We start from the raw sequence: 14,994 nt of genomic DNA, 5'->3' as shown, positions 1-14,994 counted from the left end.
GAGCGCCGTCACATTGAGCCAAAGCAATGGAGGGATAAATCCCGACTGCAGAGCACGGTGGAGGCAGGCCAGACAGGCTGCAGGACAGAGCCTGTGGACGGGCATATAGCTCTTTTTCACTCCTCTGTCTGTCATTAGAATACCTCAGACTACATCCTCGGGGAAGATGAGGGAAAGGTCTGAGGCTGCAGCGTCTGCTCTTATTTCTCCATTGCTTCTGTTTCCTTTATTATGTGCAGTTGCCTCTATTCCTCTGCTTGCCTCATCTCCAGTTTATTCCCACTTCCTGTCCTACCTGTCTGCTTTACCCTTTTCAGACTCGTCCCCTGTGAATCCGTCGCCTCGCTGTCTTCACTGTGGTGAAGTGTATGTGTTAGGGTCTCTCTTCTATACTATACTATACTGTTGTCAGGCTATTATCAGTCACTATAAGCCCCATAGATTTGGGTCAGTAGGGGCCTACTACACCCACTAGTAGATTTTTGCATCTATTCACATCAGATCACCAGTGACCTCTAGGGGTGGAGGTCAGGGACGATGGATGGGACACAAAATACAGAGTTTTCACCCAGGAGACCGGAGTTTGCATCCAGTGTGAGACCAACAATTTGTAGTTGTCTTTGTGTTCATAGTTATTTTAACCCAAAACACAGTGTTTTTCCCTTAACTTGACTAAGTGTTTTTTTTTTGTTGCCTAACCCTAAAGAAGTTGTAGTTTTTGTTGCCTAAACCTAAAGAAGATGTAGTTTTGCTGCCTAAACCTAAAGACGTTGTATTTTTTGTTGCCAAAACTTAAAGACGTTGTAGTTTTTGTTGCCTAAACCTAAAGAAGATGTAGTTTTGTTGCCTAAACCTGAAGATGTAGTATTGCTGCCTAAACCTAAATAAGTTGTATTTTTTGTTGCCAAAACTTAAAGACGTTGTAGTTTTTGTTGCCTAAACCTAAAGAAGATGTAGTTTTGTTGCCTAAAACTAAAGAAGATGAAGTTTTGTTGTCTAAACCTAAAGAAGTTGTATTTTTTTGTTGTCTAAACCTAAAGAAGTTGTATTTTTTGTTGCCTAAACATAAAGAAGTTGTAGTTTTGTTGCCTAAACCTAAAGAAGTTGTAGTTTTTGTTGCCTCAACCTAAAGAAGTTGTAGTTTTGTTGCCTAAACCTAAAGAAGTTATTGTTTTGTTGCCTAAACCTAAAGAAGTGGTAGTTTTGTTTTCTATACCTAAAGAAGTTGTAGTTTTTGTTGCCTAAACCTAAAGAGGTTGTAGTTTTGTTGCCAAAACCTAAAGAAGTTATTGTTTTGTTGCCTTAACCTAAAGAAGTTGTAGTTTTGTTGCCTAAACCTAAAGAAGCCTTTTTGTTTGTGTTCAAAACGTGACGTTTCATTCAGCATTCAACACTTTCACTTTTACAAAATAGTAGGCGTAGTAGGCTCCTAATGACCCACATCTATGGTGCTTATAGCGACTGATAACAGCTATTTAATGGCCTGATAACAGTTGAATCAGGTGCTTGCACATACTCCCTCTTATGTCACCTGAACCATTAACAACTGAAGGGTGGTTTGAAGGGTGGGGGGTGAGGGGGGTACTGTTTTTGTAAAATTGTGAGTATATGTTTACTTTCTACAGCAAAGGATTCCCGTCTTTGCCATCCAGGGATTATGATTCTGTCATCAGCTGGATTGAATCTCTTTGTGAGCGAAACATTCATTGCATGCCTTTTAACTTTAAGTGTATACCCCTGGGTCATACCTTAGCCTGTTACAGTGTCGTAGCATTGTCTTGCAGTGTCTCCTCCTCTAAGTGCCCTACATTTCTGGCAGAGAGTGCATGGCGGAGACGGCTAGATCTCCCGGAAAGTTGTCATGACAACTTTTGTTTGCATCTTAGGTTGGAGAGCACGGGGGAGTGAGGCTGGTCAAACATTTATGTGTGAGTGTGTGTGTTTGCGTGTGTATGTGTGTGTGTGTGTGTGTGTGTGTGTGTGTGTGTGTGTGTGTGTGCTTGACAGCGCAGGTTGTGTCCATGCCTCTCAGCTTAAGAAGTAAAGTGCTTTTAAAACCGAAGAGTTATTATGTGGATGGAAGCTCACCGAGCTCCTGTATAGCCGGTGCCTTGAATGATGTCGTTCTGTGGCTGTCTCCCTAATTAGCCTGGAGGGTCTTTGGAGCCCCTGAAGGACACACACACACATACACACACACACACACACACACACACACACACACACAAGGGCAAAATTAGCAAGGAACAGCGAGGATTTGGGCGCGTTTAACCCAAAACCCCCTTTCTCCTCTTCCCTGCTGTTCTGGTCTCAGGGTACATGTTTAATGGGCTAGCAGAATACATTAGGACTGTACCACACACACGCACACACACACAAAAAACACACACACACACACACACACACACACACACACACACACACACACGCACACACACACACGCACACATACACACACACACACATAGGAGTTTGCAGATAGGACTGTTTAATATTCAGCACGCTAAACGATTAGAGTATTTGGTATTCTATCCAGTCACAGGACAGGGGATAGAGGCCACTGGAGTTCAACCGCTCTGCAGTACACAGTGCCCTTGAGTTTAGGCCACAAGCTATGTGTGCGTGTGTGTGTGTGTGTGTGTTCATTTGTTTATGAGAAACCCGAAAGAGAAAGAAGAAGCAGCAGAGAGATAAAGAGAGGTCAAGGATGAAGATTCATCAATCAATGAGGTTCAATTGGTTTACAGGCACCAAAACAGAGCAGGGCTGCACAATTGATCGAAATGTTATTAAAATCGCAATATGGCCTCCTGCAATTCTCAAATCGCAGGATGAGGAGGAAATCGCAATAGTTGTTAAAGGTGTAATGTCAGAATAGCATTTTAAATTAAATATTGTGCTGCAGAGATGTCCTGCCCTACACATCATAGTCTACAGACTTAAGAAAACATCTATGTTTGGTACAGATCCCTGCAAAAATCACACCATAATCCTTCTTTATTTTGTTTGAAAATGAGAATAATGATGTAAAAACGTTCATTTCCTCTAATATCACAAATCCTATCTCAATTGCAATATCAGTCAAAATGTTATTTTCAAATTCGTGCAGCCCTAAAAGAGAGCACACATATTGTATACATTTATATATGGGATACTATTAGCCGTGCAGAACCAAACACCCCGTTCTACGTCACTTTGTCTTTCTGCATGCATTGCCAGGAGTATCAGTGAACACAGGGTCACTCAGGTCTACGGTGATTTCTCACTGTGTGAATTATAGATGAAGAGAGGAGGTGTACGGGTAAAAGATCCTTCCCTTGTGAACGGCTCACACACACACACACACACACACACACTGACAACCTCGATCCGTGCAGATCAACCCCCATGACCACTGTGAAGACTGTGTTTCATTGAGATAAAAGTCCTAAAGACAGGATGACATCACTATTTGTCCTGAACCTCTCTGCTCTTCTTGTCAGGCTGTCGGCGCTCTGGCTCCCCCTCTCGCTCCTCTCGCTTTGTCCTCATGTCCTTCCTCAGAAGCTACTCTAGTTATTGAATCACCTCATATCCATTTCATCCAAAACACAGAGTTGATGGATGGCCACGTTCTCAGAGGCACACACACACACACTGAGATATACGCACAGACCCACAATGACTTTATCAACTGAGTTCTCCCTTTGGGCTGGAATTTAAGGAATGTCTAACCCGTGTCAGTGAAGGGCAAAGCTGACCAGAAAAAGAGAGGGAATCATAAACCGTGGAAGAAAGGCAGCTTGTCCCTCCTTGTCTCTAATCCCTTTTGACTATTTTGAATACAGCTCATCCCCATGAAAAAAACAAAAAACAAACATGAAGACATGCAGTGCAAACACATTCAAAGCTTGCAAAAAGTGTCCAGCGATGAGTTGCTCTCAAACCGACACACTGTGGCGCAGCATCGTCGTCACACTGTGCCCATGAAAGGCTGTTATTGGCTTGGATGTCATCAAGGGAGACATTTGCTGTGGTTCTGTTTTAGAGCTTTTCTGTGTTAAATATAACTTCTGGCTACATGTGAGTGCATGATGTGCACAAATGTACATCTATTTGAGGGACAGTTTATTTTCTGCTGCATAGTTCTGGCATCACTGAAATGGAGACAAACTGTACATTATGGCTTGGGACAGGAAGAGAAAGAAGAAGGATGTGAACATAAAACCAGTGGCCGAGCAGAGGCGGTTACGTTACTAGTTGGTAGGGCCGCACGATTATGGCCGAAATGATAATCACGATTATTTTGATCAACACTGAGATCACGATTTTTTTCACAATTATTCATTGATTTTAGCGAGGAACATATTTTTATTGCACTTTCACATTAAAATAAACAGAGCACTGCTTTCACTTCCATGCTGTGCTATATTCCTGCTAATGTACAAATTTGGGCTGCACGATGTTGGAAAAAACTGACATTGCAATATATTTTTTCTGCTGTATACTGTATATTGCAATATGAAAAGATACATGAATATTCACCCCACCCTTTTGCTAGCTACATTTTTTAAAGTTAAATGCATCAATCTGGTGCACTATGAGAGCAAAATCAGCAACATTAAGAGGCTAGATAAGCAATTTTATGCTCTCAATTAATCATAAACACATTGGTTGTATAGATAATATCTATCCCCAAAAGTGAAGCCAAAACAACTCAATCGCCGGCTGGCGGCGGCTGGCGGCGGCTGTTAGTTTAGGAAGCGCTTGCAGGAGAGTTTTCTACGAGCGGACATTTTCAATGTCAATATCGCAGGAGATCATGTTCATTTAATTGTGGGAAGCCAAATATTACACTTAATATTTGATTAATTGTGCAGCCCTACTAGTTGACAACCAAGAGATTACATTTACAGCACAAGATAATACTCCATTACTCACAGTGTGACCGTTCAGTGGGAACTCTGAAAAGAATGAAAACAAGTGTTTCAGACCATCAGGAATTTATCAAGAGGTTGTTAGTGTTATGGCTACAAGACATATTCAAATTTGCTGCACCAATACAAAATAGTAACTCTCTGCCTTCCTGTGTTATCTTCACCCCCTTTTTTATTATTCTTTCTCTAACACACAACAGAGTCATTCTGTCTCTGCTGTAAAATGCAAACCACTGGCTCACATTTTGCATATTATTTTGAGAACCTTTGATGGTTTGTTCTGTTGGTGAATATATGACTGCTGCTACTGCTGTTGTACATGCCCATTTATATTTATATCTATACAGTAGGGCTGTCAAAGTTAACCCGAACTTGCAATTTTTAGGTTGTAGCAGACTCAGTTTTAAAGCTAGAGTGAAGATACTGGTATCATATGATGAAACCTAAGAAATCCATTGGTACCAACCATGTCATACTAGCTTGTTGCAAAGGAGGTTAAATAATGCTCCAAACTTACGCAAAATTTTGGCGAGGAAAAACTGGCATGGCCATATTCAAAGGGGTCCCTTGACCTCTGACCTCAAGATAGGTGAATGAAAATGGGTTCAATGGGTACCCACGAGTCTCCCCTTTACAGACATGCCCACTTTATGATAATCACATGCAGTTTTGGGCAAGTCATAGTCAAGTCAGCACACTGTTGTTGCCTGTTGGGCTTGAGTTTGTCATGTTATTATATTTTACAGTAAATGCAGTACCTGTGAGGGTTTCTGGACAATATTTGTCATTGTTTTGTGCTTTTAATTGATTTTTAAGAATAAATATATACATAATTTGCATAAATCAAGAATATTTGCCCACTCCTATGTTGATAATAGTATTAAATACTTGACAAATTTCCCTTTAAGGTACATTTTGAACAGATAGAAAATGTGCGATATATTTGAATTGATTGACAGCCTTAATATATAGCAAACTATAGATGTGGAATGAGCATGTAAGAAGCAACTTTTGTACGTCTTCTGGGACTTTTCAGCATGAGGAGACGGTGACTAGTTCTTTGAAATTCATTGGCGCACTGTATGACAGCGAGGTTGAACTGAGGCAGAACTGGATTAGTGTGGATTCAACACACCTGCAAGTTTGGATCACACAGATTCTACTATAAAGCATGATTTGTGATGTCTTTATTGTGCCTATAGTGAAACACCTCACAGCGATGTTCCTAGTAGAAGGGAAATTCATAAGCGTCTCCATCTGTCAGTTTTAGAGAAAGTTGTGTAAAAATGTGGGGGAGACATCCCCTGAAAAAAATGAGAACGATTTTTGGTAAAGTCTGGGAATGGTGCTCTGTAGTAAAACGGGAACAAAGCAGAGTTGGCTACAGAAATATCTCCAGTTTGTTTGAAGTGCCAGTGTGTGTTTCTGATTTTAAAAAACGCCCTAACTGGAACCACATTTCAGTCCCAAAGTCACTCACGGGCAGGGAGGGTGGAGCTCACACACACACACACTTGAACAAACAAAACAGATCTCTCCCGGTCAGTCGTTTCTCTAGACATTCCTGGCTGCCTTTCCATGACCCTCCCTGCGCCGTCTCACTTTGCTGCTACATGAAGCGCTGGATGGAGAAGGATGGATTTGGCCCTGCTATTATTTTTCCATCAGGTTTTCAATAACCCATTCAAACTGTAGAGTATTGAGAGTGTGTTTTTGCTGAATCTTGTGTTGTAATCTAATCTGCACCACATGCAGATACTGTTACATTAAAACTGACGACGAGTCATAAAGCCTATTCAGCTACGATGATCTCAGCGTCATAAATCACCGTAGGACTGCCGGTGTCAGACCACGCTCGCTCTCAAAGTGACGTGTTTAAGAGTGTGTGTTTGTTTAGTCTCCATAATGCAGACAAAGACAGAAAAAGAGCGAGAGCGTGGAGTGTGTGTCAGTCTTAACTGCCTACCGCAGCGTCCCACAGTCAGGGTTAAAGAGATTCTCCATCTTGCTTCAATTAACCGCTCGGCGCTGTTTATATCACATTCCACCAATATAGGTTACCTTTTCCAGCGCAGACCGTCAACCCTGTTCCCCTGCTCGACCCTAAAACCTGACTCTAATACCCACCGCCTGTTAAACCCACCTCACCCATCCAGATCTTTCCCCCTTTTAGAGCCCTGCTCCATAGAAATACACCAGATCAGCACCTAATTACGACCACACCTCGGCCCGGAATAGAAGCCCACTGGCTCCATAACAAGGCTCAGTCAGGGCCCAGATATGTCACACCTACAAGTGTTTCTCACCTTGGAAACACTCTCTGTAGGTCACTGAGAGGTGGCCATGCATAGGGAAGTTAAGGAGCATGAGCATCGGACGGTAAATCACAGCTGTTTGTTATTGTTCCTTCCTGCCTTGCTTCCTTTCTTCTTTCCCTTTCCTCTCTGTCTTTTTCTGTCAGCTTCTCTGGAGCTCCTCACATCCACTCCAAAGAGGAACTATCATTCATAAACTCATGTCGTATTAGTGTTCAGGATCTTCCGACTACAATTTTTTTCCCTTCCTCTTCTGTCTTTGTCAGTTTTACCCCATTCCCCCTCTTCCTGCATTGTCCCCTTCTCCCTCCCTCCCTCCCTCCCTTGCATTGGTCAAACAACAGGGCCCTTGTGATAGCAAACTGAGGAAGTTACCAATAAAGGGAGATATGTATTTGACCGGAGAAAGCCAAGGAGGGACGGGTGTATGTATTAAAGCCAAAGAAAGAGTCATCTGGAGATGTTTAAGTTGGACAGGCCAGTTTCCGGTGTCTGGAACAGGCCAAAAATATCCAGAAACAAGAAAAATCCAGCAGGGAGGGGAAAGGATACACCTCCTCATTTCTCATGTGACCTTCTGCATTCGGCAAACTAAGCTGAATTTTGAGCCTGAAGCATATAAGCTATGGTAGCAACAAAACTGTTCAAGCCAAGCCCATTAAATATAACTGCAATCTTAATATTGCTTAATGCCTGGGACGAGAGTATTTCTGATGAATCCTGCAAGTTTAAGATTATGAGTCGTCTGTCGTATTTCAAATGCGGTGCAACTGCATTTGGCTCAGACAAACAGTATGACAGAGTATGTGAAAAGTTAAGACAGGCTTTACTTAGAAAACAAATGGTGAAGTATCTCTAATGCTGACAGCTTAGCAGAAGGTGTACTACATAACTGTACATGCGCTGCATGAGGCCTCACACTGTTTTCATAACGTGGGGATTATTCTACTCCTACAATAATAGAAAACAGACTAGCCTATGCTTGCGGAGTAAATCAAAGACTTTATATTGTCAGTAGGTATACATCAATAGGTCATACAGAGAAGGCTTGCATGACCATGCCCCCTTTTAGGGGAAAACGACCTTGTGTCCCCCATAGATGGTAACAGCATAAAGAGAAGAAGTTAAAATATGTCTCCAAACTTTACTTTAAACAAACCAGTAATTGTAATAACGCTATGCCGAAGAGTTGCTGTGTAGTTGGTTGCACCAACATTAAATAAAAAAACGCTGATCTCAGATTTGTTCCCCTGCCAGGTCCTAAAAAAAAGATATAATAGAGGGACTTTATGGCTCCAAGCTATAGTCCAGACCAGCATCGTGTCATCTCCGAGGCTTGATGCGTACTTGTCAAAATTACAATACAAACATAAGTCAAATTGCATTGAAGTCTATGGGATCTTTGGTTTTCTATCCCCACACAAGGGTGCATGACCTTGACTTTTTGTGACCCGTATGTGCCGGTCTGATGTATAGGCTCAGCCCTGCCTTCACAGCACACGTTAATATCTATTTATGGTGCCAGAAACTGGACTGATGTTGTTAGTGGTGGTTTCAACGGCTGCTGTTACAGTTGTGTACATAAGTGCCCAATTTAGGTCATATAAAAAAAAAAATGAGTCAGTCCAACGGCTGCACTGGACTTAAGGCCAGAAATCATTCAACCAAGCCAAACCTGAAAGCAAGGAGATCTGTGTTTAAAAGTGCAGACAGGAAGTGACAAGCTGGAGAGAGAGAGAGAGAGAGAGAGAGAGAGAGAGAGAGAGGGAGAGAGAGAGAGAACCAGGGATGTAGCAGAACCATTAACCATTTCAGGTCTATGGAAATGTATTAAAATACACATGGCTTGGCACTGTATTGCACAGCATATGAGGGTAAGGTCTTTCAAGTGAACTATTTCTCCCTCACAGAGCCTGCATTACTGAAAGTTCAGCTGATTTAAAGGGACTGTTTGTAACTTACAGGTATAAATCACCCGGGTTGGTGTCCCATGCGTGCTCGCATGTGGCTACGCTATTCAGACTCAGACTCCAACACAAACTACACGGAAACACCAAAACCTCAAAGTTTAAAAAGTGTTAAAAAGTGTCTCTCCGACCGGGTGCCGGTGTCTCCCCTGATCCCTCCGACCACGGTCGGGAGGCTGAAGCAGGAAAAGCCAACACTAAGATCAGCAGTGATTCATGGAGAGACCTTCGTCTGGTCAGCTAACATTACTGACAAGCAGCTGAAATATAGAGTGATATTGTGGTTTTAGCTGACGTGTGTCGCCTCACTGTTTTGAGCGATGCTCGTTCATGTCTATGTAGAGCAGGGGTGCACACACTTTTTCAGCATGCGAGCTACTTATAAAATGACCAAGTCAAAATGATCTACCTACTATAAAAATGCAAAACATATATTTATTTATAAATATATTGAGTATTCTTTATATGTACAATATATGTTGGTGTACCTTGCATAACTGCATGAACCCATATTGTACAATATAACTCTGTACATTTTGTCATTACCTTACTCTGATGACTTGCACTGAATGGAATCAGCCAGGGATGCATAGTCCGGACAGTAGCTGCTGATAGCCAGCCTCAAGCACACTTCCAAATGATCATCAGTCAAGGTGGAACGGTATTTGGACTTAATAATCTTCATGTGGGAAAAGGCTGACTCGCATAAATAAGTGGAGCCGAATAATGCAGTCAAGGAGGTAGCACATTTCCTCATGTTGGGGTACTTTTCCTCTGTGAGTAAGTTCCAGAACTTTTTTTTTTTTTTTTAAAGCCATGCGATCTACCCACACTACCTTTGCGATCGACCGGTAGATCGCGATCGACGTATTGGGCACCCCTGATGTAGAGCGAGCACAAGCGTGAGCCCGACGCTGACTTTCGTTGACTTAATGGCCACAGGTGTCGCTGTTAACAAGCATTTCTGAATCTTACAAACAGTCCCTTTAAAGAAGTTGAACATTTCATTTCATTTTTGCATTTCGTTTCATTTTTTGCATTTTTGCAAAGACTGTGAATCCAATGTCAGTAAGCCTCATTGAAGAGAACAGTGCTGCGTTTCTTTTATGTGTTTCAGTGCTAACATGTTGAACCAGATCGGCATGATGTGCTTGTAGCCCATATCATACTTACAATTACTGCAAACTGCCTGCACATTGTCTGAGGGAGACAGGAGCAAGCCCAAATAAGCAACTACACTTTAGAAACAAGCCCAAAGTCGCTTATAACTAGAATGGCTCTCGGAGAGCGCAGACCTCCGCCAAGGTGCCTGACTTTAAAAACAGATCACAACTGGCAGTACCGTGAGGTGGACGGCTTGTTATTAACACGGTGTGTTTCCGTGTAACATATAAGCATTTCTGATTCTTACAAACAGTCCCTTTAAAATACACATGGCTTATTGGCACTGTATTGCCAAAGTAACAAGACATATGAGGGTATAAGGTCTTTCAAGTGAACTATATCTCCCTGAAAGTTCAGCTGATTTAATAAAGTGAGCGGCAGACTGCTCATTGTTATGTATCAGCAGTGCATCACTTGTTTAAAAGGCAGACTATTGGGTGTGCTCAGCAGACACAGATGTCTGTTTGGGTTTGTAAAGCACACACACACACACAGAGAGAGAGACAGAGAGAGAGAGAGGTCTGCAGTTTCTCATGGCTGTGAGCTGCCTTGCTGCAGAAAATTTCCCCTCATCTCCTCCTCTCCTCTCCTCTCTCCCCGCCCCCACATCTTGCCTCCATTATTCCCCGTGTTTTCGAGGCAACTCCGATGACAGCGAGAGAAACATTATATACATAGCTGGCAAGAAGAAGAAGGAGAAGAAGTGGAGTAACCGTTCGACCGTTAGTAGCCGTTGGTAGCCTTCCGTTGGTCGTCTCCCCCTTCGGTTCGCTGACCGTTGGTACGGTCTCCCGGTATCCGCACGTTCACACGCCGTTTTGTGTGTGTGCACGGTGCCGGTAGCGAAAGGGGAGGGGGGGTTTGGTCGGTCAACCGGGACTAGCCCCGTGAGAAGCTTTTGGAAGGAGAGAGAAGAAGCACAGCCTCGTCAAACCGCTCAACGGTCGCCGTTAATTAGCGCTAGTTTAAACATTAGATATCTAACGTCTCTGTGGCGTTCAGGGGACACTGGGAATATCCTGCGTCGTCGCTTGGTAACGTAACGTTAACTAACGGTCACTAACATGGATGCTGATGTGCCTCCTCTCCTAGGCCGGCCGGGAAAAGAAGAAGGGGTGTTTTTTGACGATTTTCTGGCAGTAACAAGACTCGTTTCTTTCTGGGATTAATTATTTTTCTTTTTTTTATTATTATTTGTCTTCTCTCCCTCTTGGAGCAAAGGTGTTTTTGTGTGTGGGAGCCTCGCAGGAGGGAGCGTTTGTTTGCAAGGTAACTAACTAATGATAACGTTATGATAACTAGCACTGACCACAGCAGCATCACTGTCAACTGACTGACTGTCTGTCTGTGTGTGTGTGTCTGTGTGTGTGTGTGTTTGTGTGTGTCTGTGTGTGTCTGTGGTGTGTGTGTGTGTCTGTGTGTGTCTGTGTGTGTGTGTGTGTGTGTGTGTCTGTAATTTTGGTGTTCATTTGTTTATTTATTTTGCACAATTTAAGACTATACAACATAACAAAAACCCACTGGGCTTATCTGAAGCATCCACCTAGATACAAGCTTAATATAAAGAAATAATATGACTACATAATAGTGATAACAAACAATTAGGACAAGATATATAAAATAACAATAATAATATGTAAATGTATAAAAAAGACAAGTTTGTGTGTGTGTGTGCCTCTGTAATGTTGGTGTTCATTTGTTTATTTATTTTGCACAATTTAAGACTATACAACATAACAAAAATAAATAAATAAATGAATAATATACAGTGCAGGAAGAGGCAAAAAAAACCCCACTGGGCTTATCTGAAGCCTCCACCTAGAGACAAGATTAATATAAAGAAATAATATGATTACATAATAGTGATAACAAACAATCAGGACAAGATATATATAATAGCAATAACAATACAGTAAATATATAAAAAAAAGACGAGTGTGTGTGTTGTTGAAGTGTATGGTTAGTGTTTGTGAGGAGGATTTAAATATCTATAAAGACTTCTGGGCAATCGTAACCAAACAACATTGTGAGTGGGAAAAATAAAAAAATAAAAAAAAACATAAAAACATACATGGACAACATGGGGGAAAAGCAATTACAAAACAGCAATTAAATTACCCTTTAAGCGACATATGAAACATTTGACAAATGAACAGTTTATTGATAGATGTGAAAAGCTACTCCATAATTTGGTTCCCCTAAATCTTATCAAAAATTGACCTCTACTAGTGAGAAATTTAGGAGGATGAAGATCTAGAGATTGACGGGTTGTGTAAGATTGGACCTGAGAATTTGTTCTTGAGCTGCTCAGGAATATTCTGTGTGTCTAATGAAACATTGTGAACATGGCTGCTTTATACATTGTTCATTTTCATGTCTTGTCTTCTCATTTCACCGTTTCATTGCCAGTGAGTCAGGCCTGGGGGATGTAAGTTAGCCAATTCAAACCTGACTAGTAATGGGTCAGAAATGTTGGTGGATTACATACAGCATGAATCACACACCATGCAGGACTGAGGGGATATATTGTCAGTACCACATGTGTTTTCTAGCCCATGTTTCTCTAAGTGCAACTACATTGTAATGTTTACATTAGAGGTCAGTGTCTATAGATGCTGTAAATACATTCAGTGCTTTTGTCATGTTAAAGGGACTGTTTGTAAGAATCATAAATGTTTGTTAACAGCGACTCCTGTGGCCGCTAAGTCAACGAAAGTCAGCGTTCGGGCTTGCTCGCTCTAAATAGACATGAACGAGCATCGCTCAAAACCGTGAGGCGACACACGTCAACTAAAACCACAATATCACTCTATATTTCAGCTGCTTGGCAGTAATGTTAGCTGACCAGACGAAGGTCTCTCCATGAATCAGTGCTGATCCTAGTGTTGGCTTTTCCTGCCTCAGCCTCCCGACCACGGTCGGAGGGAAAAGGGGAGACACTGGCACCCGGTCAGAGACAAACGTCCACTGTACATTCACTAGATATTCTCAGAGCTAAACTAACTCTTCTGCAGTGTGGAGTGTGCCCGCATGCACGTGAGGTGGAGCGAGTGAAGGCAAGCAGGCAGGCAGAGGAGCAGAGACTCCGGCCCTGGAGACCAAAGCTACGGTCTCCCTCGCGTTCTCCGACCGTGGCCATCACTGTTTAACAGACGGGCTTCACTAGATATAACTTTGCGGTTTTGGTGCTTCCGTGTAGTTTGTGTTGGAGTCTTGTCTGAACAGCGTAGCCACACGCGACCCGGGTGATTTATACGTGTAAGAAGTTACAAACAGTCCCTTTAAATGGACTGCAAATAATGTCTGTCTAAACTGTCTCATGGTGCAGCACATTTTCTATTTTTTTCAACACTGTAATGACAAGCTATTCATAGAAACTTTATTACATTTGGTTTCATGGTGGATAGAAGCTCAGTAGCATGTGTCCAATACCACAAAGTGAATTTTATGACCAAAACCAATAAGCTGTCTGTCTCTGCCAGATTGGGCTGCCTAATTTTAGCCTCAAGGCAGTGATTTGTTACCTTGACGTTAAGGTTTGTACTATTCCCCAGGTGCCTCAAGCAGAGTGCCAGTGAGAGTGTGTGTGTGTGTACACACTGTCTGCAATGCAGTTTAAAGTATTCTGCAGAATAGATACTTAAGTAAGATGTTTGGTCTGTATGCAGTAGTCTTGCCATCTCTCCTACCACATGCCCAGACTCAATAATGGAGAAAGAAGATTAGTTTAGCCAGCAAAATCTTTTCAGAAACGAGATATTTTGATCCACTTGACATCTCCGGGTTGTTATATTACAAATATTTGACTAGAATTAAGAATCATGTTTACACTACTCAGTTGTCATGGCAGTAATTAAAATCACTGTATACAGTATAAACATGGGACGTTTTGAAACGGTAATGTAACTCCAAAGACAGAAGGGTGGGAGATGAAAACAAAAGCCAATATTGGAAAATGTGTGTGTGTCGGTGTGTCACTGTGTGCACAGGTGCACCCAATCTAAAACCCTCAAACCGCAGGAGATCAATGGCGAGTGGGAGGGTAAACCAGACCTTTCAAAGTAGCTAGAAAGAAGCCACGCTCATTCAGCAGAGTTCACACAGGGATGAGTGTTGAGACACAACTCTGTCACTCCTCTCCCTCTCTTTCTTAGCTCTCTGCTAAACTCTCACTTCCAAACCTGCCACCTGGATGCAAGCTGGCATGAGCGGTGAGAAAGTACAAAATAGGTTATACTCATGCTGTTGACACACCCTCACCTCATCGCAAGAGCCTCAGGTGGCCAATATGATCCTCGTTGGTGAAGAGTTACAAACCGGTTATGCTCGTGTTTATGGCATCTATGTTTTTGGAGGGAGTTCTCATCAAATGTTTGACAATGAGGATGTCTCTCCCGCCCTCCGACATTTCTTTCCCCTCCACACACCCACCTCCCCCCCTAGTGTCCCTCCACATCTCCCCGCAGATGTGGAGGGAAGTGTGGGAGGAGCCCGGGAGTGTTTGTGTTCCTCAGGGTCCCCGCTTCCTGCGAAATTTGCAGAGAAACTCTACATTTGCTGAAAACACCAGCACACACAAACAGACACTAACATGCTGAATACTCTGGCACAGTTTGTTCTTTTCTTGAAATG

At 42.4% G+C, this 14,994-nt stretch overlaps 1 protein-coding gene across 7 annotated transcripts in view; it reads left to right on the top strand.

The window, feature by feature from the left end:
- frmd4a (FERM domain containing 4A) overlaps positions 1-14,994 on the top strand; it is a 129,911-nt gene that overhangs the window by 75,366 nt on the left and 39,551 nt on the right. The window contains exon 1 of one of the 7 annotated variants that reach the window (XM_037766228.1): positions 10,716-11,631. The exons of the other annotated variants lie outside the window; for them this stretch is intronic. The gene's annotated coding sequence lies outside the window, so the exon portion shown is untranslated. Of the gene's footprint in view, positions 1-10,715; positions 11,632-14,994 lie in introns of those variants that run through there. 7 annotated transcript variants of the gene reach the window in all.

Source organism: Sebastes umbrosus, chromosome 4 (assembly GCF_015220745.1).
Source record: "Sebastes umbrosus isolate fSebUmb1 chromosome 4, fSebUmb1.pri, whole genome shotgun sequence".
NCBI classification, from domain to species: Eukaryota; Metazoa; Chordata; class Actinopteri; order Perciformes; family Sebastidae; genus Sebastes; species Sebastes umbrosus.
The sequence above is the reverse complement of the archived record's forward strand: the minus strand, read 5'-3'. Positions and strand labels throughout refer to the sequence as shown.